The sequence below is a fragment of the Trachinotus anak genome, unplaced genomic scaffold (genome assembly GCF_046630095.1).
Source record: "Trachinotus anak isolate AG129_WGS33_773 ecotype Australia unplaced genomic scaffold, CSIRO_AGI_Tana_v1 ptg000019l, whole genome shotgun sequence".
Taxonomy (NCBI): domain Eukaryota; kingdom Metazoa; phylum Chordata; class Actinopteri; order Carangiformes; family Carangidae; genus Trachinotus; species Trachinotus anak.
In genome coordinates this window covers 21,716,833-21,744,764 of record NW_027273870.1, presented here as the reverse complement: position 1 = coordinate 21,744,764, position 27,932 = coordinate 21,716,833, and the positions used below count along the sequence as shown (strand labels likewise).

The 27,932-nt window shown below is 39.8% G+C and overlaps 1 long non-coding RNA gene across 1 annotated transcript in view; it reads right to left on the bottom strand.

The window, feature by feature from the left end:
* LOC139637127 (uncharacterized) overlaps positions 1-27,070 on the bottom strand; it is a 123,415-nt gene extending 96,345 nt beyond the window's left edge. Inside the window, exon 1 of the long non-coding RNA XR_011694537.1 lies at positions 26,682-27,070. This is a non-coding gene — a long non-coding RNA (uncharacterized lncRNA). The remainder of the gene's footprint in view (positions 1-26,681) is intronic.
* Positions 27,071-27,932: the final 862 nt, after the last annotated feature.

The window sequence follows — 27,932 nt, the reverse complement described above, 5'->3', positions numbered from 1 at the left end:
CTCTGTATTTTGTCCACATCAGTTTACTAGTGTTGCAGCACTGCTCTCCTGTACTACAGACAGTCAGGCTCTATACTCATGTGAAAATTAAAGTGTTTGCATGTGAAAAATTATTTGGGTGCACCAGTCAAAGTCCAGTCACTGTAGTTGGCAAAATGCAAGGATTTGCTAAACTCCGAAGCTAATTATCATTTGCAAAGAACAGGGCACAAAACATTAATGTAGGCATTTTCAGCCAGTGCTAATCAGTGATGCTTTCTGCTGTTAAAATGACAAATGTTGCCAGTGGCAAATTTTATCAGTGAGTGCTAATTAATGTTAAATCTCAAAGTTACTTGATGACAGGCAAATATTAAAGTTGTCTGTTGTTAAATGGGTTAAACACACACAGTTCAGGAGCTGGCATACAAGGCTCTGGCCTGCCCATCTGGAGCAATTTGGGTCTCACTCCCTTGCTCAGGAACACTTTGACACATGCACAAGAGAAGGATCGAACTGCCAACCCTGTGCTTAGTGAACAAGCTGCTCTACCTCCTGAGCCACAGCCACAGCACAGCAGCCAGTTTATGGTCTTGAAGGGGTGGGTTTGATATCATTTAAAAGTGGGTAACAGCACACACATTCATTTCACATTGTGCAACAAATGAAAAAAAGAGAGCTAGAGAAAGAAGTACAATGCCAGGCTCCACTCACACCTTCACACAGCAGACCAATCACAGTGTGGAGTGGGTGTGAATCGAGTCAAAGAAATAGTCTGACATAGACCTTCCCCCCTTATAGAAAGTCAGGAAGGTGTGGGAGGAGGGTTTTCCAAAGCTATGGCTAATGAGCATTTCATGAGTAGTTCAAACTGTCTGATAACTTCAAAGTGGTCTCTGTAGTCGGACGACTGTTGTCAGTCAAAGATAGTTTGCGACGGAGGAACCAGGAGTCGTATTCCCTCATTTAAACTTTCATTCATATCATGTCAGTAATGTAAGCTCAGAAACGTAATATTTTCAAACCAGGGCCTTCATGAAAAATAAGACGTTTCAGATTCAGTATGCAGCAGTTGTTATTTCAATGTATCAGATACTAATTCAATCAACATTTAGGTACGGGATCCTACTTGCTATCAGCAGATATCAAATATTAAAGAACTCACATCAGGGCCAAAAAACCTCAATCAGGATGTTCCTGGAAATGTATCCAAATTGTATTTCAAAATCAATTAAAAACTGAAGTCTCTGTGAAGGGAACTCAAGTGTCTCATCTTTGTGACATGCAATACTTCTACTGTTTATACGTGATTTTGAGTTGCCTATAGGAAGTCAGGCTATAAACACACAGCATATAGCAAGGAGAGACGGCAAATCAGTGCGACTTGGCAGTATGGTTGTACTCTTGGGGACACACTCCCTGCTGCGGTAGTGCTGCATAACAACACAGAACACACAGCACACAATAGCTAACACGCAGTGAGGATTGCCAACAATCTACCAGAGGGAATGAGCTGAGAATAAAGACCCTCCAGGGTGCTTACACACAGAGGAAAATCAAAACAGGTAGACGCTGCAGTGAAGGAGGACTCTTGTCAGAACAAAAAAGCAAGGAATGCGTCATGGTTTAGAGTTGGAGGAAGGCGTTTAAATAGTGGGAGTAAATCATTGAACACAGGTTTTTACATCTTCAGTCAGGGTCAGAACATTGATATATTATGTGGACTATCACCAGCTCAGGTGAAGGTTGGGCTAACAAGTACACATGACTGGAGTTAATAGAACTGCTTTAATCAACTCCACCTTGACATTATATTTCTGAAGCACCACAGGACCAGAAATGAAAAGTAACTTTATTTTTATTTAATTTTTTTTTCTTTTATAAAATAACCTACTGCCTGGTATAGTAACAAAACATAAAGTATATTAAACTGAGTAGTTCCTATGTGATTTCCACTAAACCATATCACACTGTAATTACTATACATTCACTTGCCATTTTATTAGGTACCCCTGTGGCAGTAATGAAAGCATGCAGACATGGCCAAGAGGGTCTGTTGTTCTGACCAAACATCAGAATAGGGCAGAAATGTGATCAACATGACTTTGATAGTGGAATGACTGTTGGTGCCAGACTGCTGATCTCCTGGGATTGTTTGGGGTGTTTCTGTGGCCAAAAAACATCTTTTCAATTAGTGGTCAGAGGTTAATAGTCAATGGTCAAGAATGGTTCAAACTGACAGACAGGTGACAGTAACTCAAATAGCTACGTACAGCACATTGAACCTTGAAGTAACTGAGCTGGAGTGGCAGAGGACCACACCAGGTCCCACTACTGTCAGCCAAGAACAGAAACCTGAGGCTACAGAGGGAGCAGGCTAAGAAAAACCAGACAGTATATCATCTTCTAATGACTACTTCCATTATGATAACGCACCATGTTATAAGGCAAAAGACACCTCTGACTGGTTTCATGAACATGACAATGGGTTCGGTGTACTTCAAGGGCCTCCCCAGTCACCCCACCTTTAGGATGTGGTGGACAGGGAGATTTGGGGCATGAATGTGCAGCTGACAAGTCTGCAGCAACTGGATGAAGCTGTCATGTCAACATGGACCAGAATCTCAGAGTTTCCAGCAACTTGTTAAATCAATGACATGAAGAATTCAGGCTGTTCTGTGGGGAAAGAAAGGTCCTGCCCAGTATTAAAATGGTGTACTGAATGAAGTGGCCACTGTGAGTAGGCTCAACATGGACTCAAGTGTACGTACTGTAAATGCTTTAAAACTCTGTGCATTGTAAAATACTATGTGTGAACAAAGCAACAAACAGATTAATAGAAAATTCATTAAAATAAAATAAAAGATGGTCACTATGAAAACCAAATCAAGCACCAGCTAGTTCATAAGAGCAGTCTTGAGATTTAAGAGTCTCATACTGCCATCACAGAATAAGGGTACATTTTTTTCAGATATTATAATTTTTTTATGTTTTCGAAATTTTCTATCCTCAAAAATAGGGTCTTTTACCAAAAAGAAGTTGTGATCCTTTGCAGCATCAAATGACCCTTATATCAATACGTTTGGGAAGGGGATAAATGCAATCTTGCTCTGTGTTAAGTGACAAAATATCTTGACGATGAGAAACAGAAACAAGAAAATTTGAATTAATTAATGAAACCTCAAAGGGCCAAATCCTCATTCGCAGTTTTGCATATTTTTGCAGTTCTTGGGAATTTGACTTGCAGAAATGTTTTCTCCAGCTCTGTGCCACCTGTTACATCAGGATGAATGCATGATTAGAGCACAGCAGTTTTTCAACTAACAGCAGCAGCAGCAGCAGCAGTCGTCCCTAATGATCAGCTTTAAACTTTATTTAGGCTGATCGCATTAGCACGTACTGTATTTCATTCTGTTTTTCTTTGACTAAATTATGGATTCCTCAGTTTGAAATCTTTTATTTGTTATTTACCAAACCTGCCCTGCAATATGCACATGTTTTAGCTCAGTGTGAGAGCCTCTACTCTGCTTCACTGTCATTTACAGTTGCTTTTCTCTCCTCTCCTCCCTTCTGTTTCACTGTGTGTGTGTTAGCCCCTCACCACACACACACAGCAGAGCAGAGGAGAGACAGCTTGACAACTTGTTATGTTATGTTGCTTATGTAAGCTTTCCAACAAGTGTTATAAATCCCTCTAAAACCAAAGATGGATAGACATCGACCCCAAACCTCTGAAAGTCAGACCAAAATATCCACGGTTTTTAAACACTTGCAATCTGTCAACAGTGGTGAGGATGGCAGCAGGGAAGGTAGTCCTGAGAGCACTAACAGCTCTCCTTAGAGACACCCACCCAATAAAGTTTAATCAATACTTCCGAAACTGTGGGAGTGGGGGGTATAATCGATGCTGCCACTAAACAGCAGTTCAAAGTTTTATTTGTCACATGCCAAGGTACAATGTACAGTGTCTGACTCAGCAGCAGGGCAGACTATGCAAAACAGCCAAAATAATAAATAATAATGTATGTTATATAATAATGTATAATATCGAATATCTGCCCAAGCCTAATACAATTCAGTGGCATCACAAACTGCAACCTCCTCATTGTTCTGCCTGCATGTCCGCAGCAGAGGAAGTTACAGAACCACACTGATGTCTGTATAAAAGGGACAGGCAGCATGGCGGCACAGGGCGCCGACGCTGTTGTGCTACACGCCTCAGAGTCTGGAAAACCTCAGAGAAGAAATGACTGAGGATAAGCTAGAGGGGTTTTGACACCACATGAGAACTCCCCTGTGTTATAAGTGAATGAGTAACTTTCAAAGAGGCCGGTAAGAATATATTGCAATGCCAGAAGGGATTGTACTATAAAATATAAAAAGACATAAGACGAATAGTCCTTCTGTAAATATCTGGGAATTGATGTTTGTTTTTCTCTGTGCACTGCTCATCTCTTCAACCAGTCAGAGAGGTTGGTCCGAACTAGAAGGGGCCCCTTCAGGGTTAAGGGCGTTGCCTTCCAACTTAGAAGCTGAGTATGTACGATTAAATATCAAGTTTCATTTTGATTTACGGACAAGATTTTCTTTTGTTCAGGCCATCTAAGGATGTTTAAATATTTAGGTAAACATGTTTTCAGAAATCAAGAATATTGATTGTCTATAAACCACCAGGAAATGATGAACACCTGATCAAGAAGGTTTTTAGTATGACAGATGTGGCAACATCATGTGTGTTAATAAATGGGGTGGGGGGCACTGGATTTTCCATCTACACCCTTCCTCGGACTCCTCAAATAAAAGATAAAATCTGCAGCATTATATGTTAAAAGCTGCTCAAAGAAATAGCCATGAAAGGGATGGTGGGAATTACACCCACTTGATATGAGCCTTAATTTTTTTTCTTATCCTCTCCTATGTAATGAAGAATCAATTACTTTTTTATGCTTAATTTAGATAGGCACAGGTAATGTGGTCAGCTAAGAAGAAAAAGGAAAAAGAAATTAAGGACTTAACTGAAATGTAAAATCTTTGCGGAGTAAACATATGAAGTATAACGATATCAATGTCTTAAATCAGATCCTACATACAAAACAAACTCTAAATAACCTATATGAAAATCAAGGAGAGAAGAGAGTGAAGCTAATTAAACAAAATTTCTACTAGAATGACCAGAAATCTAAAAAATGACTTGTGTAGAGAATAAGCAAAGAGATTTATATATTAAGTGAAAGACCCCCAGAAGAAGAAGGTGCATCGTAAATTGAAAAACAAAAAAAAATTCTTTGAAACATACTACACAAAGTTATATGCTTAACGCCTGAGTCAGCAGCTGTATCAAATTTTTAACATTTATAGATTCACCATCTGTAGGAAGAAAGCAGAATAAACTAATAACCTAGGAGATAACAGAAGAAGAAATAAACAAAGCTATATCAAGACTGACAGCAAAACAATGCCAGGAGCCAATGGCTGTCCATATAAACCAACCCAGTACAGTGAAAACCATTTGTGTAGTGATCAATTACAGTAATCAAGTAGTCCGCTTACAATGTATGTAGATTTGTACAATGTACATTTTGGGCTTTTTCATACAAGAAAACATATGAAAAATATAAAAGCGTTGTAGGTTTTTGAAATGCCACAGTGTGTGACAAGCGGTAATGACCGTCCTTCACTCTGTGAGTGAGTGAGTGAGTGAGTGAGTGAGTGAGTACCCACTATGCACGCTCGCCAACCATGTGATATCTTCACCACCACAGCTTAGTGGGTTATTTCTGATCTGCACACATTTTGGGGCTTTTACAGTGCGTGATCCTCATCCCTGCTCTCACAGCAGCAGGTATGTTATCTGAGTGGAGTGTAATGCTTTCACTCTAACCATTCACACAAGGCTTGGAGCAGTTTATTTTATTTTATTTGAATCAGTAAATGTCCATTTCATTACTAGATATACATATGCCAATAGGATGGTAATCTGAATCAGAAACAAAGGAAGGAAAAAAATCAGTTATAGTGATCATCCACTTATGGAGATCAATTTGACCCACACAGAAGTGGTTTCCATTAAAATGGGTAATCCAGATCCTTGAGGAGACATTACAAGATTCCTGGGGTCCGCTGGATTGTGGTACCTGGAGCCATTATACAAAAGAAGGACATCTGTCGCTTAAAAATCCTGATACTTGCATGTAAAAAGGCCATCACATGGAGCTGGTTGAAATGTGACCTTCCAGGACGAGAACAGTGGCTGGACATTGTAGAGGAAATATATTCCATGGAAAAACTGACTCTCAGGACTAAAGCAGGGAGCCCTGAACAGAATGGATTCAATACAGGAGAAGAGACATGTCGTTTTCAGCTGGTCTGAAAAAAATGGATCAAAGGTTGTAAAGAGAGAGCTTTATCATTTCTGTCAGAAAGTAACAACAACAACAAAAAGGCCATTAGCTTTAATATATACATATTAAAGTACTCTTTATCACATACTGTATCTTTACACTGAGTTTGATCACAATGACACCAACACATTAAGGTCTGTCGATGTCACACTGAGCAAGTCACACAAAGACTCAGTGTGAACAAGTGTTCGGAGTGTGTGTGTGTTTGGCTTCCGCTAAGAGGAAACCTGCCGCCTGCCAGGCCTTAAAGTCTTTGACAGAGAAACTGGGAAGGAGAAGAAAGAAGAGAAGGAAGGGATGTACTAGAATCCCAACTGCAGACATAAAAATTAAAATATTCTACAAGAATTTCTATTATTATTTATCCAGAACACAGCCTCTACATGCCAAGGACAAGCAACATTTGCTTTGATTTAATAGTGTCAAAAGCTTTTATTGAGCCAGGACGTTGGCTGTATACATGAATACAAAACTGCATCAAATTCATGGCACAAAATACAATTTGCAAATAATGCAAGTTTATCAGTTGTAGAAGAAGTATTCAGATCATTTACAACATTATTGACATGAAACCTTGTGAGAAGTTTAGAGATGGAGGTGGAGTTTTACCAAGCCATCTGAAATGTGACACATTGATTTTTGTAAGATGTCAGAAGACTAAAATGTTGGAGATCACTGCTTTAATCTTTAATAATGTGGTGTGTGTTTAAAACCTTGTTGTATTATCCCCTGTGTACAGTTTTCATCTAAAGTAAATAGTAACTTAATCTGTCAAATAAAAGTAGTGGAGTAGGAGGTATAAATTTAAATCTTATAATTGTGGAATTGTGGAAATAAAAGTGGAATTATAAAGTAAGGAAATGGAAATACTAAGTAAAGTAAAAGTACCTCAAAATTGTACTTAAGTACAGTACTTGAGTAAATGTACTCCGTTACTTTCCACCACTGAAGTTTACTGTTGCACTCTTTTGTTGAACTGATGTTTTGCCAAACGTTTGTTGTACCTTCTTCAGTACAGGCAAACTTCATACCGGAGGACATATTCCCACCTTTTGCCTTGTAAACACAAAGATGGCTGAAGCTCTTGGTGAGTGACCATCACCACCACCATGCGCTCCCCATCAAGAAATCACGTTCAGCAGCAGGGAAAATGTACATATTGCACCTTTAAGCACCTTAACAGCTACATTCTGCACAAAAGTTACAAACTTTTACAAAATCTTTCACATTTGTAAAATGCAGGGAGGTATGTCAGTAGCGTGAGCGTTTCGAAGATAAATTAGTCAGTAGGATTGATGCCAGTCCTATGGCAGGTCCATATGGTACAGAGCTCAGCTCAAAGGCTGGCTTCACTCATTAACACTGCCCTGTCACTGGGGCTAAGGGGAATAAACAAACCACAGTGTGTGTGTGTGTGTGTTTTCCCTAAAAATCACATCATATCAGCGCTCTTGCACTCTTGCATCATACATCAATGAAACTCTTGAAACCTGCCCATTCCCCACACACACACACACACACACACACACACACACACACACAACTCAACAGCACAGAATGAGGTTTTCTACACATTTGGTCCTCATGTGAATCTGCAAATAGAAGCGAATGGTTATGGTGATGAATGCAAACGTGAGCTAATTTTATGAAGAGTAGAGTGAGAGGGGACAGAGGGAAGATCAGGATCAATCAACCACTGTGATGCATTCCATAAAAAAAAAAAAAAAAAAAAAAAAAAAAAAAAAAAGGTGTCTACCATATGCTTGCTGTTGAAGAGGCAGCTGCCCCCAAAGCCACAGATTCCATTTTTTTGTGGTTTGTGGTTTTGTGTTCTGGCGCCAGTGTGATTCTGTACTAATTACTGTCTTGGAACATGAGGAAAAAGAGGAGCGACAGAAATGGCGTGAGGGAGGAAGAGAGAAAACACAAAACAGAGCAGAGGTTCTTAGTCTGAAAAATAATACCATAAATGAGAATAAATGACTATGACAAACTACAGTACGTCTGAAGTATATGGTGTAAGATACTTTCTCATACAGTATTATGCGTCTCTACTACGCAGCGTGCCCACATCAAATGCACAAAGCCACTGTGAAAGCGAGAAAAACTTTACCCATAATACAGTGAAATTCCTGCTAGCACAAAAACACAAGGTCATCCTCACAGACCAACCCAGTCTCCTGAAAATTACATTTCTTTGTAATTTCTTTGTAAACAGCAAATACCTTTTTAATTAAATATATTTGAAAATGGGAAAAAAAGCACTATGAATGCATGTGAATGAAAAGATGACTCCCAGTCTCAAGAAAGTTGCCAGGAGAGGAATTTTCAACATGACAATGATCCTAAGGACACTGCAAAAATACTTTCAAAACAAGAGTTTTTAAAGGAGAGAAAAGTGAAAGTTGTGACCTGCCCAAGTCTGTCCCCTGACCTGAATCCAACAGAAAACCTTTTGAGTATTTTAAAGCGGAAGTACAGAAGAAGAAGAAGGTAGAAAAACAAACCCACTCCAGCAAAGAGCAGCTAAAAAAAAATCTTCTGAAGAATGTCGGAACATCTCTCCACAGACTTTCTGCGAGACTGGTGTCACCCCTGCCCAGGATCATCGAATCTGTCATCAAAATTAAAACAATGGAATCTGACGAATGATTTTCTTGCCGTTTGTTTCTCAAATACTCATCATTGTTTAATTAGTCAAACATTTCTGGTTTTCAAGTTAATTGGCTTCATTCATCTCGGGTTTTGGCTGAAAACAAACAAATTGTATTGAATGGATAAGATTTGTAATTACTTATCTTTTTAGTGATACTGAGTCTGTAGTATTCTAAGACAACTGATTGTAAAGTCAACGGACGCAAGTAGGAGAGAATAGGCCCAATTTCATCCAAGTTGGAAATGTTTCAGCTTGAGTGAAAAATATTAATCTGCTTCATAAACATACAGAGTTGAGGGGAAAAGGAGAGCGACTGGAGAGAAATAACAGGAAGAACTGGAGATTTGAAATCAGTCTAAGAGTAAACACAGACTGCACAAACAGTCCAAATGTCAGATTTGTGCAAATAACACAGGAAAAATTTCTGTGTTCTCTGCGTGAACCCACCTTTAGCCTGTCTTGTTTGACTTTTTGCCTGCCTGCCTTACCCTTTAGGTTTTGGTGGCCTCTTCTGCTGTTCTGCTTCTGGTGTTACCAAAACCTGCTCAGCCATTGCCTTTCTAATGGAAGGACTACACAGCTTTAGGTCATGTCATTGACTTCATCCATGAACAATTACATGACTAAGCAGAGATGGATGGATGTTGAAGGAGTGCCAAATGGTCTCAAAAGTTAGAAGTAGCAAGTCATGTTAGCTAAGGTCAAGCACAAGCACTCAGCACACAAATGGCAACGACTTCACAGAAGACAGTACTTCTCTAAAACACCAAATTATATCTGAACCACTGACCTGTGTGCATCAATGAGTGTATCGACTGCCTCTCTCAGTCAATCATTTGGCTGAATGCCTACAAAACAAGAACTGACCCACAAGCTATTTGGCGTTATTTTATAAAATCATTTGAGGTGCAAGGTAGCTGTCCAAAATGTGTGCACTTAAAATAATTTGATGTCATTAGACAAATAACTGGTTTTTGGACACTCGATAAGAGACCATACAGCATGGATGCTGTAGAGGTACCATATCAGCTGCATAGTATTTATATACTTAAAATACTAAGAAATTTTTCATGGTATACACTGAAAGACCCACAAAATTCATCTATCCAATAGCTCAGTAACAACTATAGCACTCATCTCTCCCTGCTGCTTCCATCTCTTCTTTCCATTCCACTGAGTCTCTTTGGAAAACATGAATCCCAGCATGAGATCTTAAACAGTGACAGTCAGTATCAGAACACAACTCCAATCTCTCATAGCAGCTGACCTGCGTACGGGTCACAATATCGCCCGGTTCTAATCATAAACCACCCAAGGCAGAAAATACCAAGGTCAAGCTCCTCCTATCTCTGGTAAATAGAAATGTTATGGCCTTGTTAGTAGCAGCAACTCTCACAGAAGGCACATCTCAGAGAGACAGCAAAGGAAGACATCCACACATGCTTTGGAAATGCTGTAGTGTCATAGCACTGACATACTTAAGTGACGCATATTCTTTGGGGCACACATAATGTAGGACATTGCAACACACTGGCAAAAATAACCGCCCACACACTTATAAACACACACAGAGTGCAAGAAATGTGGCTGATCTTGCAGAGCTCACAAGCTGAAGTAAAAAAGAGCACAAGTTAACATCCACCTCATTTTGCCTAAAGCAGAATAACATTAAGATCACTGAAACTTACAAAAACAAGACAACTCATGCATAAATATTTCCACCAACACACACACACTTTTTTTAGTCTTCAAAGTCACAAAGGAGCAAATATTGAACGACTGGGCAAACAGAGGACAATGCACTGGTCAAAAAGTAGACTGTGATTTGAGATGCCTCTATAGCACAAAGTTTTGCTGCTGTTGTACCAAAACAGAAATTTAAAAACATCCGCAACAGTTTGCCTTGCTAACTTATTGTGCAATTTGCACAGAAAAGGCACAGAAATGAGGGAAGCAGTTTGTTGGTGTGTTTATCTGCCTTCATGGAAAAACAGACAGTATAAAGGCAGAGGAGGATCGAGGAAACTTTTATTTTAGCATCCAGCAAATATATGTTTGTTTACATCACCAGTTGCTTCTCTATGTAGATGTCTATAATGCCAGACAGAGTCCAAAAGATTCTCTTATGAAAGAAAGGTTTGATGACCACTCAATGACCACAGAGCTTAATGAATTTACCAACTTGGAACTGGATCTAAAACAGAACTGAACATTGCAGCCCAACCTTGTTTGTAATCACTGTGATTTAATTTCTTGTCTTATATTGTTCTCACAGTTTCAATATTGCTGCCAGTAAAAACTTCAGAGGCAGTCTGCTGTGTTCAAACCTTTATTGGAAAGGGAGTTTAGCTCACTGAGGGGAGAAGAGTATGGCTTTATTTCCCAAGTGCGAGCACCAGCTGGCGCAGACTGGAACTGACTCAGACCAACATGGTCTCATCAGCCTTAATGCCCAAATCAAGACTATAACTGACCCAACAACCATAATGCGTGTCTGCCTTAAGCCGATTCAAGTCAACATTAATATTAACCTTTTCCTTCATACCTGTATGTGAGATTCAATACAGCACTTCTTTCACTTCCACTTCATCCACAGTACAGACAGTGAAACCTTTAAATAAGACACCAGAAACTCACTGTCAGTCTCACAGAGGCAAGAAGCACCTTTTCATCTTTGACATCAGAGTCCCTCAAGGACACGAATTTACTAGACAGAACTGGAGTTCATTATTTTTTACTGAATCCAAAAAAGTTGTACAGAGTCTGAATGAGACAGTGGTGTGCTGCTTGTATTCTGCTCCACTGTATGATATGGAGTTCCTACTGTACATCTGCACAGACAACATTTATAAAACTGAAAAAAGTATGTGGGAACTGGGGAGTTTCCAGAGAGGGCTTTTAAAAAAGCACTCAGGTGTCATGTGGAGTTTTTGAACAGTATGTAACAATTGGAGAACAGGTATTTGCCCCCAGGGAGTTCAAAAATTATTTCTGTGAAAGTGCAGCTCCACTCCACACCAGCTCACTACTTTGACAGACAGACAGGACATCTGGTGACAACATAAACTCCAGGAGACTATGAATGTTCCCTCACATTCCCCACTCTGTCTTATTTACATTGTTTTTTTTCCTTTTCTAAGACGAGCTTTCTCTATCCTTGGTTTCTCCTTCACAATATCACATTGTATACTGGACACATCCTCAACTATTTATGTTTATGTATGTACTTTAGTGAGTAACAGGAAATGAAAGGGATAGATAGATTAGACCTTATATTTATCCAAATATATATTTATCCATACACATCAATGCCACAGGAAGGCTGCTTGAGTATTGTCAGTACATTTGTCCTCATTAAGCTACCGTATGTTAATATGGTAGCTTATCCCTCAGTCCCTCTGAATACCTGGTCAATCTGACAAGCAGTAAAAGACTAATTTCAACATTTCTTTAAATAATCAGAAAAACACAATTACAATTATCCATAATGGCAAACAGGGCTGAACAGTCAGAGAAAAAATACCACGGAGTAAGATAGACAGACCAATAAATCAGCTGGGCCGATATATCAACCAATATTAGCTTAGAGCAGATATATTGATGTGTTTGTCCTGTACATAGAACAGGAAATGTTGCTCAATGTAGTGAAATGTCAGTACAGAAATGAAATGGAAAAATAAGCTTGAGGTCATTTACAAACAGTCTGACCATTAAAAATTTTAAAACACTGAAAAAGCATCTTCAGAAAAGAGACCTCAGATAAAGTTAAAACATTTCTGCCCTTTAGCCTTTTTCAGACTGAGAGTACTGATGAACACTATACTATTGGTTTTCTCACAGCCGCTCTTGCTGTGTTAATGCTGATAAGGATGAAGCTGTACTGTACTGCCATTGCCATTATGTAATTGTGTGTTTTGTGCAAGTGGTGTTGTGTCATGGTGTACATTATTATATAAACCTCAAGAAAAACAGCTGATGTGATACAGAAGCTATTGGATAATAATAATAATAATAATAATAATAATAATAATAATAATAATCATCATCATCATCATCATCATCATCATCAATAATTGTAAAATGTGTCGCTTAGGAAGTTATATCATCATCTGATTTTCAAATTGCCAAATATTGATATTGGATTAAAAAATACCTCAAAAATCAAAAACTGGTCAAGCAAGTCCAAACATCCACAGCTGAAAATCTAACAAATAAAGTTCTGTGCCAAATCACTGTAACAATAGCCATGTACAGTAGTTCCTATTTCCTTACAGGATGAAAACGCCTGTAAGAAAGGTCTCTTGAAAACACAGTTTTCCATAGGTGTTGGACAAGCAGCCATGGTGACAATTCTAACAAGAGCTCGTAAGAGAGAAAAACGAACACAGAGTAATGAGAGAAGAAATGAAGGCACTCCTGTTCTGGAGGACATTTTCTTTTCAGGGAGAGAAAAGACTCCTCTCCTCTGCCTCGGTGGTGCCCCTAGCTATGCCTGTGTTCAGCTGTGGGAACAAACCACTTGGTGGCACATCCTGAATAGGGGGCCTTCGCCCCTAGCACTCCCTAAGTGGCCCTGCCAGCAAACAGGCTTTGGACCATCTCTTTCTGCTTTTCACTCTGATCTTGTCATTTTATTCATTCATACACACACTTATCACAGCACTTCTATGACTACTTGCATTCTTCTGCTTACTTCTCTTCATTCGCCTTTTTTTTTTCTCCACTCCTCTCTTCTTGTGCTGCAACCTCTGTCATTTTCCCCTCACGCGCAGCAACAGAAGAGGAATTATCAGGACATGAGGTAGAAGACGAGAGAGACACTGATGTGTAGATGCCTGAGTGTAATAATTAGTCATCTCTCCAGCAGCTCTCCAGAGAGTCTCCCCTGGAGGCTGGTATCTCTATTGTGGAGGCCTGGACGTGGTCACTTGGAGCTGGCCTAGAGGGCTGGCCCAGATTCCTCTCTCTGTCTTCCTGGGAGGGCTTACTACTTGCCCTGGTGGTCCAAAACATACTAACACAGACCAAGTCTATTAAACTATGGTGATTTAAGGTCCTGACGCGAGCTGATTTATCCCCACCTATAGAGATGGGGGGCCCTTTTGCTTTGGCCAACATACCGCCCCCTCCCATAAGGGTACTGAGTGGAGTTAAGAGGGGGGAGAACAGGGGGTGGGTTTTAGGCAGCACCCATTAATGAACAATAGAGCCTGCCACACAGATGGATTGGACATAAACTTATTCATGTGTGTTTGACATAAAGAGAGACATAAAGACAGGGGAACAAACCAAGGGAACCTGAATTGAATGAAGCTTCCACACAGGTGCACTGGTACAATCAAGCAGTTAACTTTCAATCATGCTCTGTGGCAGGTATAAAAACACTGAGCAGGCCCAGCTGATTCTGATGTTGTATCAATATGGCAAGAGGAAAAGATCTAAGTTGAAAGAGGGTTCATTGTTGGGACAAAGATGGCAGGAGCTTCAGTCACAAAGACTTCTCAACTGGCTGGTGTTTCAGTAGGAACTAAAGTGACACCTGCATTTAGATCTGAGGGAAAGACATCAATAAATAAGATTGAAAGTTGTGGTCAACACCGCACATTTAATGACAATGATGCTTGTGCATTAGTGCAATATGCAAGGAAAAAACAGAAGATCAAACTCTTCTTCAGGTGACTGAGAATGTCAATGAAGGACGTGATCAGACTGTGTCAGTAAGAAGAGTCTGTCAACAGTTACATAGAGAGAGGGATGGTAGGGTGGGGTTGAAGGACAAGGGGCAATTTGGCGGCATGGTTTGGCTCCACTTGTCCCCTTAGAGGTAAAGGTCACTGCAAATCAATGGAAAGTTGCTCTGATTGATCACCTTTATCCTATGATGAAACAGTTCTACCCTGATGGGAATGGTCTCTTCAAGGATCACAACGCCCCATAGGCCACGTGGGTTCACTGAATGATATGAATCATATGCTATGGCCATCACAGTCACCAGATCCACACCCTGTGAACACCTATGAAAGATTTTGGACGGACAGGTTAGACAGCGCTCTCCACCACCATCATCAAAACACCACAAGGGAATTTGTTTTGGAAGAATGGTGTTCATCCCTCGAGTACAGTCCAGAGACTTGTAGAATCAATAACAAAGTGCATTGAAGCTGCTCTAGCAGCACATCCCAACAACTTACTACGCTTGATATTGGTTTTTCCTTTAATTTGGCACCCGTCTGTATCTTCCTTTGATCCCTTTTCCCAATAACTGATCGTAACTTCAAACTTCTCATTGTCAAACAGGAAATCACTAATGAGCCACAGGGCTCATAGATGAATGCATATATGAATAAACTTCAAATACTCAGTCAGAACTCATAATACATTGAGAAAGTAGAAATGCACAGGAACACCATGTTGTGCAGTACACCAACAGTGATTTACAGTGGAGGTAATCACAATATCATCAAACTCTTATGGACTGTAATATGTACCTGTCATGATTTGCCTCATACGTTCCCTAATAACATCATGATTTAGCTCCAGTAATCGTACCGAATATATCCTCCATCAGCCCCTGTAATTCATCCACTCTACACACCAGGGGGTATGATGTGCTGCAGATACCCATCATAGATATCACAGACATTAATAATGACTATGCTCCATGTATATTGCAGGTTCTCACTTGGTGTGTTTTGAGTACTCTGCCTCTCTATGATCTGTGGGAGGACATGGCCCCATACCTCTTGAACCATACATATTCTATGAGCTGCCATGTTTGAATGTAGATAAGGATGACTGGGTTGCTTAGCTGCTCTGCCAGACTCTGTGGTCGATGCTTCAGGACAACCAAGTCCAGTCAATGTAGAATTTCACAGACCAGTGGGAGGTGGATGGTCACTGCTGGCTACTGAAAGATTTACTCTCTGCTTCATTTTCTTAAATAAAATACCATCACTTTTTTCTGTGTATTTAATAAAAGACCAGAGCAAGAAAGGATCATAACAGGGCAGGAAAAGTAACACTTTAAGTAACACGTTAGTAAGGGATTTAAAAGTAGAGTGTAAACAGTGTCACAAACATTGTAATGCAGGTGTACAGATATATAACAAGTCCAAAACTGCGACATTATCTTACAAAGCACTTACAAAGCTATCTAGAGTTGAAATAATCAGCTAATTAATTGATTAGTTCATCAACAGAAAAATAATATGTAACTGTTTTGATAAATGATTGATCCTTTCAGTAATTTTTTAAGGAAACCTGATGGAGAAAATGCCAGATATTTGCAGCCTCTCAAAAAGAAAAGATTTGCTCCTTTTCCTGGTCATATGTCATATTTGTTATTGTGACTGATTAGACCTCTGGCCAGGGTGATGGTGGTTGGACATGTGCAAGGTCACCAGACCAGAGATGCACTGATGAGAATGATAAGAGGTCCAATTAGTCCTGCCTTAACAGGTGCAACAAAAGCTAACAGGCGAGTCAGGGAGATGTCAGTCAAGCACAGTCTGCACACACCCACACAGTCCTGAGAGGATATATATTAAGGCAAAATAATGAAACTCATCAATGTCAGTTTACCATGGGTGTGCATGGTCTTAAAAGCTTTTTTGTTTGTGTTATTTTATGGTTTTATGCATTAACAATGGAACTTTTGCTGGATAACAGTCACTGTTACCACAAGTGATAATTACAGGACAATGGTACAGGGCACGCAGTAAATGGAGACAGGACAGATTTTTTTTTTTTCTGTGCTTCAATACATTCAATTTGAAATAAAATAATAGATTTTGCATTGAAGTGTCAAGTCTCACCTTTAGTTTGAGTTGGTTTCCATCAGTATCGAAAGAACTGTATGGGAGATGTAGACATTTTCATACATGGTGCCCAAAGTTTAGGGGTTCTAAGGTAATTGGACTAATACATGTGGCACCATCATCTTATTTAATATTTGGTCGAAAATCTGTTGCAGTTCATGACTGCCTGAAGTTTTTGACCCATCATCATCATCAACAACACACATTTTCCCTGGTGATGCTCTCCCAGAGCTTCACCACAACCTCCTTCAGCTGTTGCTTGTTCTGGAGTCTCTCTGCCTTTAGACTTCATTAAGTGGACTGCTGCTCACTCAGACTTGGACTGAGATCAGGTGACTGGCTCAGCCAGTCAAGGATATTCCACCTCTCCAGTCTAAAAAGCTCTTTGGTTGCTTTAGCCCTGTGTTTAGTATCGTCATCCTTCTGTTTTGATGCAGTTTTGATACATTTGGCTGAGTCTGAGAGTGCCGAATGCTCCTGTAGACCCCTGAATTCATCCTGTTGCTTCTCAGCAGTGTAATCAATAAATGCCAGTGTCACTGGCAGCCACACATGTCTATGCTGCAACAGAACCACTGCCATGTTTGACAGATGAGGCTGTGGCTTTCGGTCATGAGTTGTTCCTTTATTTCTCCACATTTTCCTCTTCGATAGAGGTTGATTTTTCTTTCTTCAATCCACAGAACTTTGTTACAGAAATCTAACAATTTTTTTGTGTGTTTTTTGTGAAGTGCAGTCTGGTCTCTGCTCTTGAGGTTCACTAGTCTGCATTTTGTGGTGAATCCTCTGCGGTTATATTAAATTAAAGTATTAACAGACTATTTATACACCACTAGTGAATTGTTATAGAGGGGTTAAAGAGTGTTACCACAAAGGGAGTAACAATGCTAACATCATCCTGGAAGAGCTGATGTACACTTGTGGGTGATAAGTGAGCCGGTACTTGACTCTGGAGTATGGTACAACTGAGTCAGTCATAACGGGCTTTTATAGTCCCTCTCCAAGAACAATACTGTTTGGTAGCATAACCATGCTCCAGTCATCTCAAGCGAGCATGCTCTATTTAATGTTTATTGTTCCAATACAACTTCTAGTGCCTTTTATTTGTGGCTAGTGTCGTTTTTGTGTTGGTGGGAGGTATTAGTGGTTGTCTTTTTCCCCCTGTGGTGGTGTTGAATGATAGCCTGCCAGTGCAAACATAGGAGGGGAGCTGATGACCCCTGTTACAGGCCAAAGTAAGGACGCTCCTCAAGGGTCAGACAAGTAGCAGGGCAAGAGAAGAGGGAGCTGGGGGACAAAACAGAAAAGGGGGGAGGAACTGGAAGAGGGTAAAGAGCAAAAGATGCAACTGTTTAATGGCCAAGGAAGAAAACAAGAGAAAGCAGTCTGAAAGACAATTGGAGCCAGGACTGAAACTCCCATAGCTGTGGTGGCTTTTACTACAGGGAAGCACACATTATTGCAAGGCAACTAATGGGGAGGGTCTAACCACTCTAACCAGAGCTCATCTGTATTCTGACCCTGTTCAGTGAAACACACACGGGTGGTATTCATACAAAGAGCATCAGCCCACAGCTGCCGTCCCAGAGTGATCATGAATCCAAACACCCTCACAGCAGAGGCTAACTGCAAACTTGCAATAGCAAGTCTCACTTTACACCCTGTTACCATTAGTTGTAGAGTAAAAAATAGGTTTTTTTAAAAATAGGTGCACGTGGACATGCAAATTAAAGTCACCAAACAAGCTTGAGAAGTTTTCTTCTTAAATCTTGCATCCACAGTTGGTCTTGAATATTCTCAATGGCTGGCTTCTCATGTAGGCTGGCAGCAGAGAAACAGTGAATCAGGTGTGGACAGTTTCAGGTTATTCCACATGGAGAATTGCCTTGACGACACTGGTTTCACTCCAGAAGGGCACAGCAGTATCCCCAGCAGCTGGCACAGTTTAGCACTGGCCTCCATCAAAACAGCTGCCACAGGTAAGCACTCTGGGATGCTGAATATGTCCTTGCAGGCCTGATCTTTGAGAGCAGCAGCAGAGCTGAAGTGCAACAGCCAGCTGTTCTCAGCAGGTTTACAGACCATGATGCTCTCTGATTTGGGGTCTCTATGGAGGGCTCAAAACACCAGCCTCATGTCCTGCAGGACCTCATTTCGCTTTGCATGTAGTGAAAGCCTTAGGGGCATTTAGTGTAGTAGATTGAACATATACATACAGGTCTGTGGTATAGGGAGCACGGGTAAACATCACATTGTATTTGAGGCCAATATTTTTGATGGTCCATTTTCCTGAGTCACTGACTAATTGTTTCACTTTTCAAAACTAATGTAAATGTTCTCACAGACTCAGTCATATCTAATTCAATCTAAAGTCTCTCCTCTGCCAATTTGACTCCTCGAAATTACTTTTATACACTAATTTACAGCAGCAAATATGTTTGAGAAAAACATAATGCCACCTGGTTTACAGTATGTTTCTTACAACATAATGAGCAAACATTTTTAATTGAGTGTAAAGTATGTTTACATAAAATATATGTGAAATATTCAGTGACAACTATTTCCTTCACTATCTGCTTGTGTCAAGTACATTATGCTTAAGGGTGTAAGAGGAAAATTGTAGTCTAGTTAAATATGTAGTTAAATATTCAAGTCAAATCAAAAATGACTTGAAGAATGAGACAAGAAGTATATAAACATAACTCCTATGAGACATGGTTGCTATTTAAGCATGACAGGCATAGTTTGCAGTCTATGTTGGCTATCACAGTAATGGCCCACAGCCAGGGAGCTCATAAAGATTTTTTACCTGGAGAAATAAGTGTTCCTCCAGGTAAAACACAGAGCAAATCAAACACACCTGTAAAATCAAACAATAGAAACATTTTCTGTTACAAAGGGGATTAAATCTCTGCACTGTATCAGCACTCCACTAAATTCTAGATATATTCTTATGCATTTTGCTATAACAGCACCCATAAAGTTGATGTAGTTAGTACAATAAAACAGTAACAGAGAGAAAACTGAGACACAATTATCTCCTCGTGGTAAGTGCGTCCCTCAGACACACACTTACAATCCCTGTTACTAATAAATCCCACCTCTCCTGTCATAATAAAAAAATATGATGAAAGCAAGAATTCTCTTTAAAACCAGCCTGGCCATGTAGAAACAGCATATTACAGTGACTTTCTTGTAACATCTAACACTGTCAATCTTATTAATCATTACACTCCCAGTAAATTTTAATATGGTGAAATGCTGCAACTGCTGTGGATGTGGAAACAGTTTGGTAGCACAGGTTGTTAACCAGCCATCCAGCCATTTCTTATTTTACAAATGAAATACACAATTTTTCTGCCATACCTCTTGAACAAGCTTATGCAATATGTCAGGAACTACACAACGATCCACAGCAACCAGGCATAACATCATCTGTTTCTAGAGCGTACTTCAAACTTTATGAACATCATGCATGCCTTGAGGCCTTCAAACGGTGTATACACAATGGGATTTGATCTGATGCATTACTGAAAACATTTTTACTTTGGGTACTTAGTTTCTTTCTTTGTCAGTGTGAGTGAGTCACCGTTTTATTTTTATCATTGTGAAGAAGGAACATGGGCTCAACCCCCAGGTTGAACTGCTAAGGAAAAATCACACAGGAAGAAGAGAGAGAAAGGGCTCCTCCCTGTGGCGAGGCTACAGCTGTCCATCTCAATGAGAGGGTAAAAGACTTCTCCATAGCAACAGTCCTACATAGCAACAGTCTCTTTGAATAAAGATAGCCTTGGATGCCATTCAGAGAGTATCTTGTATCTCCAGTCCTTACAAACAGAGGACACTGTAGAATACATTGAGAGTATTGTGGAATTTTGTGAGACTGCTTCACATAAATGCAGTGGTCTCTGCTTCACATCCTGTTTACGCAAGTGACGGTGTGCCATTACATTGCACAAGTATGAGATTCACTCCACACTTAAGGCTGTGAAAGAGAAAAAGCCTACTGCTGATTTCCAACTTGTGGAAGGCAGGAAGAAAGAGAACTGAAGCACAAAAAGTGGGAAATCTACTCAGAACAGAAACAGCTAGCATAGAGCATTCAAAGACTTAAGATCTGCATTTCAACAACACCTCTTAGCACCCTCCGGTAGAAACATCTCAACCAAGAATTTGTCACTCTCTATTTGAACTTTTCCTTCATCATTTCCACACTCACTATGATGAATCATTCAAAACGCTGAGCTCGAAATGAGACCAGACAGGACAGAAACTTGCCTTATATTGAGCTTGCCACAGCAAGCCCAAGTCCAATTTCAGTCCAACAATGCAGTACTTTGATCAGTCTCTACGGTTGATTTAGAGTGTCACTACTGTCTATCACTCCTACACAGGCCCTCCAGGAGCAGTCGTGCTGAGCACACTGGGATTGGGACATGCCAGGAAATCGGGAATAGGGTGATACTTGACTTCCAATTCAAAAGATGTATGTCAAGCCAAATCTGCCCTGGCACTATTGTCAGACATATATAGTTATACAGAAGTTTGGTCATGTGTGGCATTGTGGTAGTATTATACATTTTACTTTTTATCCCATGAAAAGATCAAAAGCAATTGTGAAATGATCCCACTAACATGTACTGTCTATATAGCCAAAGCCCAATATACTGTAGCTTATTCCTCTTTGCTGTAGCGCTTCATTGTTGTCCAAAAACTATCATTAATTTTATTAATATGAGCCACCGTTGGTTTGGTTACATGATTTTTTTATTGCAATGACCATGGAAACTGTATTTTGATTAAATCTCACCATAAGAGCCGCACATCTGCAGCTGAAAATAGTCCAAAACAAATACACTCTATACCCCTCTTTAAATAATTATTACTAACAGCACTAACAGCCACAGTGGCCAGCTGTTTTAGGAAATAAATTGCCTTTATTGCCTTTATTATACTTACAGTGATAGAGATGGGAAAGTTAGGGAAAAAGAGGGGATGACATGCAGCAAAGGGCCACAGGCCGGACTCAAACCCTGGCCGTTGCGTTAAGGGCTAAGCCTAAATGGTACGTGCTCTGCCAGGGGAGCCACTTGAGAGCCCCATTTACCTTCTTTTGTATCTGTGACCTGGTTTGAAAAATGTACTTTTTAATTAAGTGGGTACAAATGGACTTAGATCTGAGAGCCACGGTCAGGGTAGAAAGGCAAAAAGTATTGAGAGACAGATTTAAGAAGGTAATTTCATGGGATTTGTTGACAGCCTATAAACAGAGTTTCCCCACGTTATAGAAAAAAACTGCCCAAACACTGACAAAAAAGTAGAAAAGGTTCTTCAAGTTATTCCATGAGCAAAAGGTGATACAATGTGAAAAATGTTGCAAGGTCCAAGGACCGTCAACAGTACAACTTGTAGAGACACAAATAGATCAGACAAACAGCAGCAACCAATCAGGACAAAAGAAGTAAATTACAGAAGGTGTTTGGATGAACTCATCAGCTACCTGGGTGTGATCACATGACCTAAAGGAAACCAAGATGAATATGTTGACAATATTTGCCTATCACAAGCCTTATCCTTTAAATATCTTTTAATACTGAATACAATTTTATGTCCATTACTCAGCATGAATTTTTTTTTTCCTTTTTCTAGCAGTGCATGTCACTCAGGCATGAATAGTTTTAATGCTGCACAGCTAAATCAAAAGACAATCCTCCTGCCTCTCACTGTCACATATTAGCTTTGTTGCTCTTGGTTCCCTGTGGCCATTGTGTGAATGGGACCTGTGCCTGTTCTGTCACACTTTGATCATTCCTGTTATTAACCATTTGCCAAATACATCTGTCTACGTTTCACTGTTATGGTTTCATACAACTCAGCTCCTGCTGCGAATCACAATCTCAAGTAGGGTGCCAAGCAGGGACTGGACACAATACCAGCAACACCTGTGCAATCGAATGCAATCTAGTGCTGAAGCTCTGCAATAGATGCTTCAAATCTTTGTGAGGATGTTGTGCCACTTTTGTTTCGATTGTCTCACAAGTGTCGTAGAGCTGCAACAATTAGTGGAATATTAATTATTAATTATTCCACAATTAGTGGAATAATTAATTGATTGATCAAAAGAAAATTAATCGCAAACTATTTTGGGATAAGAATTCATCAATTGTTAAAAGCATTTTTCATACAGGAATCAAAACATTTCCTGTTTCCAACTTCACATGTGAAAGTGCTGTTTTTCTTGGGCTTACTTAAGAGTATCTTTAATAATTTGGTTTTTGGTCAGTTTTTGGTCAGATTTTGATGACATCACTTTTTGCCGTGACAGGTTTCATTTTTTCCGATTTTTTTTAAACTGTACACTGATTAATCCATTAATTATGAAAATAATACACAGATTAACTGATGAAAAGAAATGACTGAACAATTAATTAAAAAGAGTAATTAGTTGAAGTGTGGGGCTGTAGTTTAATGCGACCTTAATCTAATTCATCATCTTCTTCCTTTTGCTTTTGCATAATACTCATGAAAAAAAACATCAACATCATCAACATCAACAGTTTTTAGAAGCATAAGGTACATTGGCGAATGATCTTTTAAGTCTGCTATTCATTAGCTCACTTTGCTCAACTGCACATTATAGCCATACTCTGATATACTCATCCCTTTTTGCACCAGGTGTCCCTGACACAGAGAGAGATCGGAAGATGTCAAAGGAAACAGATCTGAATGTTTCTGTCAGTAGAAATATAGCTTCACTACCTTAGTGAACACTTAGGGAATTCTTGGCCCAGCTGCAGACAACAACAGACATTTTTATAGACTATATGTTTTCTTTGTTTTGAGGAATTTGAGACTCTGTATAGATGTTCTTTTCTGTTTTATATTTGTGTTTCATTTGCTCTCCGATGTAAAATCAAGCAACCATGTGGTAACAAAGTGACAAGTGTTAAATTCCACTGGCTGTTTTCAATACACACTCACACACACTTAATGGTGTTACACTGAGAGAAATTACAAACTATTTAAACACACGCATAAGACACCCCCCCCCCCCGATTTGGTAGTAGTGGAATTTACTGCATGCACTGTCAATAAAAGACAAAATTTCTTGTGTCTAGTGTCTAGAAAAGTAAATTAGAGCAGTTTCTCAGTCAATCGATGTGCTATGTTGTCTGTACCCACCTGGTGCATTGCCATCTATCTAAAGAAAAAAAAATCCACCCATTGGAAAGCCTCGTACATTAGTCATGGATTTTTGGTACAACTGTCAGCTCCATGTAAAGTCAAGAGCATTCAGAAGGGCTTCTCTTCTGTCCTTTAATTATGTATACAGTATGTCCCTTCCACCAAGTAAATCTTGCCAAAAATGGTAGGAATATTGACATAATAAATTAACCATTACCTATTGTAAGCAATTGTAAGCTAAAATAGGACTGCTAGATTAAGTACTATCCCTCATTGAGAGACTCAGAATGGAGTTAATTACATGTGTGAGAGATAGAAAACAGAGAAATGAGGAACTGGGCTATCTTGTGGCTATAGATAATCTCCATCCTCTGCTATTGAGAAATGTTGAACAGCTTGTCAGACTGAACTTGTCCTGGTTGACAATGGCCAATCAAGTCTGTTAAAGCAGCACATTGGCAGCACTGCTTTTCACACCAAGTTTGTGCAATCACACATTGAAATCAACAGCATTAGCCCATCAGTTTCACACTTCAGTAGCTGTCCCATTTTCCTAGTTTTGCTATGCTGAGTTCAAATAAACAGCAGTCTCTCAAACACCCTTGTACAACAACTCCACCATCTCTGAAGTGGTTCAAACATCATTTTCAGCTACTTCTCATTGCTAGAGGGAGCAACACTATGCAGGAAGTTCCAGATTTCATATTTAAAGAAGCTTCAATACCACAGCATGCTGCAAGGGAACAAAAGAAAGAAAGCAGTTGTACAGAAACCCTAAATAGCGTAATCGGAGACTGGCCTGTACTTAACACTCATTTATTTATTCGCTCTAGCTGAGTTCAGTTCAGTTCACTTTCGGTATTATTTGTCCCAGGCAGGCAATTTGTTTGCATCAAAGTGCACATGAAGCAGACAGAACAATAGACCATAGAAACAATAGGCGAGAGCATTCAATGCAAAACACTCTGCATACAAAAACAACAGGCAGTAAAAGAGACCCGCATGGATCAAAACAGATCAAATATGAGTCAACTCAAAAAATGAAACTTCATAAATGCATGGATTACATAAACATTATGCAAACAAGCAAAAGGGTCAGCCACATTCTCAATCGAAGGGCAGTGTTATTAAAGGATACAGAGCAGTACACTGTGTATTTGGTGTCTAGAGACCGACCTCAATCTCACCCTGCAAGCAAACACTATGCTCAGCACAGACAAGATTGGTGAGTGACGATGATAAACCCCTCCACAAGGGAATCAGAGTCTACAGGTGGATGCTGGGGTGGAGGTTGGGCTCACAAAATGCTAGATGAGCCACGGCAGTGTTGAAGTAATGCGTATTGGGTAGGCTCGAGCTGACTTATGGTCTTTCTCTTACAATGCACCTCAGACCACGAGGGGACTGAGCCATCTAGTGAACTGAGACGGCTACATCTGAATCCACCAATCCACCTCATGTGTAGAAGCAAACTTAAGACATGTCACTTATGCTGCAGTAACTACACTTGCACGTGTAATTGAACATGATAATTCATCGCTTTGAGCGGGCAGACAGATCTCTTACTCGTGGAATGTTATGTTAAACAGCAGATCACCATGAGTTGGGAATAAGAGCTTAGGGTTGGCAGCTGTGTGGAGTGGCAGCAGTGTAAACCACAGAATAGGCACTGTCACGGTGTTTATTTAATTTTGATATAAATAATACTAAAGCAAGCATATCTAATGCCTTTGAGTTCAAATATTCCTCTAATGCTAATAAATATGAATTACGGGGAGAAAATATTAACATGACTACCTATTCTATGAACAACAGTAGCCATGTTGAGTTTCCCTTAGAGCCATTATTACAGGGAAATAATTATGTGAATGGGCTGTGCACTCATCTTTACATTTCTAAAGCCATTATACAATAAATTACATTGTATCAAACCATTACACAATAACATCCTTCACTTAAGACCCAATTTGCAATGAGCCAAAATGGCAACTCCACAAAAACAGCACCAACAACCTGGGGGGGGGGGGGGGGGGGGGGGGTTCATCCGATAGCACTCTAATATTAAAATATATTTCACATAACAGGAGGCAGAAGCATGTGAGCAGAAATTAGCAGCCATCACAAGCATCAAACATCACATCTGTGAAATAGCCATAAATTGCCAGCAGCAGCAGTCAGCCAATATTTTCAAGCAACCAACTAAACAGCCCCTGTTTGTCCCTCCCTTGCATTTGAGTCACAGAGATAAGCATCCAGTTTTCAGAAAGAACTGCATTTCCTCATACCTTACGAAATGCTGCTCATTTTGTAAACAATAAAAATAATAAAACATATTAATAGTTTAAAACTTTGATTCAGGTAGTACTACACAATTAAGGAAGAGATTAGGGATACCATCTTTATTTGGACAGAAAAAGAGGCTTAAAAGATTAAAAGAATGTAGAGTTGCAAGTGGTAATTAATTCATCAATTGGAGGACAGACAGCAACTATTATGATAATTGAACAGTCATTTTAGTCTCTTAGTATCTAACAATTTAGGGCTGTTGGTCAAACAAAACAATTAAGCCTAATTGAAAAAATAACTTGGGCTAAATATAACCAAACTACATGTCAGGATGTAATAGAACCAGCTAATTCTTACCTTAGCCTGTTGAAATGAAGCAGTGACCGAGCCATCTCAGAGGAGTGGGAAATTAAATCCTTTGGTGGCTAAAAGATGTGGTCAGGAGCTGCCAGCAGATATGGTTCATCCCCAAAGTACAGACCAAGCTCAAATGACCAGCTAATGGAGCCCGGTCAGGTAAACAAATCTTCTTCCACTTAGCCGGAAAAAAAAAAGCAGTGAAAGCGGACTTTCTGACAGGTACACCAATTTCTAAAATGTTGTATTCGCAGGGGCAGCTTTGTTGAAATAGTGGCAGGGTTAGCTAAAGTACACCGAGCCTCGAACAGGTGTGTTCCCGCACCGCTTAATTACACCATGATACCGCACTGTAGGTCATGTGATCGGAGCAGCCAACCGGGGCGGACTTCCTGAACAGGTGAGCAGGCTTACCCTTCATGGGTGTAAAATGAAAAGACTCCTTTGAACTTTATTACATTCTTACTCAAACCCTGGCCAGATTAACTCCCTAAAAGAGCAACATTTGTTATTTCTTTGAGTTTTTGAGTGTTGGTCAGATAAATAAGGCATTTAAATATGTTAATTTGGGATTTTGAGTTATGGTGGGCCTTTTTATGCCTCCACGCCACTCCACAGCCAGAGTCTCAGGCACGGTGTTTTCAGGTTGTCTGTCTGTCATAGGTACAGACATCGGTCTGTCCCATTCTCATGGACACGATATCTCAGTAACGCCCGAACACCTCGACAGAACTTCTTCAAATTTGGCACAAACACAAACATTTGGACTCAAGGATGAACTGATTAGATTTTGGTGGCTAAAGGTCAAAGTTCAAGGTACAAAACACTTTTCAGCCATTGGTCGACCTCACACAGCAATTATGACAATATTTCACACAAATTGTTCATATTTTATATGACTCTGGATAAACAAGTAATTTGATAAAACACAACTTTACAACACATAAGCAACAAATAAGAGAATTAAGATCTTAAAACTAGAATTTGAAACAGGATCCCTCTATAAGACCAGGCCACAAATGGAGGATGAAGTACTTGACATAGTAGACATTGTACTTAAGTGGTGCAAATTTCTCAAATTATGTAGAACCAGCTGCTATGGGGTGAAAATAGGATTCTTAGGACCCCGGGGCAGTTGCCCACTTTGCCTGGTTGCAGATTGAGCCTTGATTCAGAGTATATGCCCCACAAGTCTGCTTTAGTACTAAAATCAACATCTTGTTATGTTTTACATTAGAAAATACTAAATTT